The following is a 3,953-nucleotide window of genomic DNA, read 5'->3' on the forward strand; positions in this document are numbered from 1 at the left end:
TGGGGTGGGTGGGATTCAGACCCCTCACTGCCTAGCTCCTGGACTCTCCCCTCATGAGAACCCCCACCACCTGGGGACAAAGGAAATGCCTTTCAATTTAGAGAAGTCTAAGAAACCAAATTCTGTTTCCTCCCTAAAATCCATTCTCTTGCATTCCCAGTCTCCCTTATCCGTCTAGTTTCCTAACCATGCTCCCAGCATCGCCTACTGACCACAACCAAACACAACAATGCAACATTTGTATCAGAGATATATAGAGAGGTAGAGAAAGAAATGGAAACCCACTCCTGTATTCCTGTCTGGGAAATCCCATGGACAGAGGAGCCTGGTGGGCTACAGTCCATGGGGTCACAAAGAGTCGGTCACGACTTAGTGGCTAAACAACAACAACATACAGAGAGGACCAGGAAGTTCCTACCAGTGATGCTGCTCTTGGGGTATGTGTGGATTTCACCCTGAGAAGTGACATCACGTCAGGGCTTTGGCCTGAATTTGTTCCTGATAACAGAATTACTGTTTCTGGTTGCGGGTCTTGTAGATGGGCTTGGGAAGCATGCTCAAGACTGTGTTGGAGGCTTGGTGAACAGGAGCCCTTGGAGATAAATCCTAGAGAAGTTATAGTTGACTGCAGAAGGCACGGAGGATCCAATGGGGAAACATTAGGTGAGCATGGTGTCTTCCAGGTGCGAGATTGCCCGGGGAGTGCTTTCACAGGAAAGACCTGGAAGGGAGCAAGGGACACAAATAGGGGTGGGTGGAGAGCAGAGACAGCCTGTGCACAAGGGTACGTGTGGATAGACACACAGACAGGCTCATAGACTGAGAGTCATGCCCTCATGGTAGTTTGAGTCACTTATGGAGCAGTTCTTCTGGGTTTCCTTTGGCCAGTCGTCTTGCTTTGCCTGTTCTAAGTCTGTATATAGTACATCTCAGGACCCTCCCAGGTTGACCCACTCTCTTAACCAAGATGGATTCTAGTGAAGAGGCCTATGGGTGGGTTGACATCAGCTACTATGGGGTGGTGCCCCTTCCCTTTTTCACCTTTGAGCAGCCTTTCTGCACATGTGTAGTTGGGAAGATTTCCTAGACCTTGAGAATGAGGAATATGTGGTCTTTTATCTCTTATCTGGGCAGAACTCAAGCTCCTCTCTCCCTCCTGCTATTCTGGGGCATCTGTCCACCAGGGAGGAACTCCAGCAGCTCAGCCTAGGGCCCATCTCTCTCCTGCCTCACTCTCATAAGCTAAAGAGGATGCTTCAGAGAAGGTCCTGGCTTTAAGCCCCTGACTGCCACACTCACATAAATGCGAGATGGGTGTATGTTCCCATGACGAGGGTTTGGACAGAGCATCTGCCCCAACAGCATCTAGCACACCTGGCTTCTCAGGTGTTCCCCACCCCACATGGAAAACAAGCTCAGCTAGAGGTGGTAGTTTCCTGTATGTCCAGAGCCCGTCTTTGGAACACACATTTGCTTCATAAAAAGTGTTCAAGTCTCCTGCCTCATAAGCAGGAAAAAAAAAAAAAGCCCTTGGGGAGAGGTGTGACAAGAGTGAAGGTTCTCCTTGGCGAGGGGCTCTGTGCGCACTGGCACACCCTCGTTCTTGGTTTCTGCTCTTGTCCTGCACCTAGAGATCCATGATTTCAGGACTTCTTAGAGGTACTAGATCCATCGTGTCAAGGCAGGAGGCTTGGGCTTTCATACTGCTATAGCACTGGAGGTCTGAGCCAGGCAGAATCTCTGTCAGGAGAGTGAGGTGGTGTTGGACAGACTTTCTACAAAGCTCCAAACCTTTGGGGTTGGGCAGGGGAGAGCTTTAGTCCCCCAAAGTGTTGCAAAGGAATGGAGTTGGATTTTGGTGACCCGTCTCAGGGCCAGCAAACTCTCCAGGCCCCAGACCCAAAGCTAACTTCATGTGGCCTCTAGGCTAGGAAGGGGTTGACCTGACTGTTTTACCTGCATCTCATACTCTGATTGTGTGTGTAAGTGTGTGTTTGATGCTCAGTCATGTCCAAGTCTTCACGACCCCATGAACTATAGCCCACCAGACTCCTCTGTCCATGGGGTTTCCCAGGCAGGAATACTGGAGTAGGTTGCCATTTCCTTCTCCAGGGGATCTTCCTGACCCAGGGATCAAACCCTCCTCCCCTGAATTGCAGGTGGATTCTTTACCACTGAGCCAGGGAAAAGCCCATAAGCTTATTGAAAGTGAAAGTGAAGTCGTGCCCGACTCTTTGAGACCCCATGGATAGTAGCCTGCACCAAGCTCCTCCGTCCATGGGATTTTCAAGGCAAGAGTACTGGAGTGGGTTGCCATTTCCTTCTCCAGGGAATCTTCCCAATCCAGGGATTGAACCCAGGTCTCTCACATTGTAGACAGACGCTTTACCATCTGAGCCACCCTTATTGCATACAAGCAAATACTTAGGCCTCATTCAAGACCATGGCTTCTTTCTTTGCACATAATTCTAACAGGTTTGTTCATCTAGTTTTCAAGACTAAATTAGAGGCTCTGAGTTAGAAAGGGACAGAATCCCTACTCAGAAAAGGGATACTGGCAGCCTAAAGGTGCTACAGAAAAACTGTAAAAGGCAAAAGAAGTAAAAGACACCATAAGTCTGGTACAGTTTTGTTCACACTGGTAGGGCCTGAGAGGATCACAGGGTCACTGCAAGGGCTTTGTTCATGCTCGTGAACCCAGGTTATCTACAAATGCACTTGTTCATCACATTAAGTTTATGATGTATGGAAGTACAGGCTACATTTCAGAAAAATAGTCACTCATCAAAGGGCTAAACTGTAAGAAAAAGAAAACAAAGGCAGGCACCAACTATTCCTTTAACAAGTCACCTTTAACTTCCTGAAAATTTCACACCTGTTGTGAACAGTCCTGTAGTGAACATTGGGGTACATGTGTCTTTTTCGATTATGGTTCTCTCAGAGTATATGTCCAGTAGTGGGACTGTAACAAAGGTCCATCTAGTCAAGGCTATGGTTTTTCCAGTGGTCATGTATGCATGTGAGAGTTGGGCTATAAAGAAAGCTGAGCGCCGAAGAATTGATGCTTTTGAACTGTGGTGTTGGAGAAGACTCTTGAGAGTCCCTGGGACTGCAAGGAGATCAAACCAGTCCATCCTAAAGGAAATCAGTCCTGAATATTCATTGGAAGGACTGATGTTGAAGCTGAAACTCCAATACTTTAGCCACCTGATGCAAAGAGCTGACTCATTTGAAAAGACCCTGATGCTGGGAAAGATTGAGGGCAGGAGTAGAAGGGGACGACAGAGGATGAGATGGTTGGATGGCATCACCAACTCGATGCACATGGGTTTGGATGGACTCCTGGAGTTGGTGATGGACAGGGAGGCCTGGCGTACTGTGGTTCATGGGGTCACAAAGAGTTGGACATGACTGAGCAACTGAACTGAACTGGATGGTACTTTTATTCCTAGTTTGTTAAGGAATCTTCGAACTGTTCTACATAGTGGCTGTATCGATTTACATAACATGTGTAAAATAGATAACTAGTGGGTGGGGCAGCAGGAAGCTGCTATATAGCACAGGGAGCCCAGCCTGGCGCTCTGTAACGCTTCACCTTAGAGGGTGGGAGGCTCAAGAGGGAGGGCAACCCACTCCAGTACTCTTGCCTGGAAAATCCCATGGACGGAGGGGCCTGGTAGGCTGCAGTCCATGGGGTCGCTAAGAGTCGGACACGACTGAGCGACTTCACTTTCACTTTTCACTTTCATGCATTGGAGAAGGAAATGGCAACCCACTCCAGTGTTCTTGCCTGGAGAATCCCAGGGACGGAGAGCCTGGTGGGCTGCCGTCTACGGGGTCGCACAGAGTCTGATACGACTGAAGCGACTTAGCAGCAGCATGTATATATATATATCATCACCCCAAGGTGGCGCTAGTGGTAAAAACAACAACAATAACAACAAAAACCTGAT

This window comes from Bison bison, unplaced genomic scaffold (genome assembly GCF_000754665.1).
Source record: "Bison bison bison isolate TAMUID 2011002044 unplaced genomic scaffold, Bison_UMD1.0 scf7180017859304, whole genome shotgun sequence".
Classification (NCBI taxonomy): Eukaryota; Metazoa; Chordata; class Mammalia; order Artiodactyla; family Bovidae; genus Bison; species Bison bison.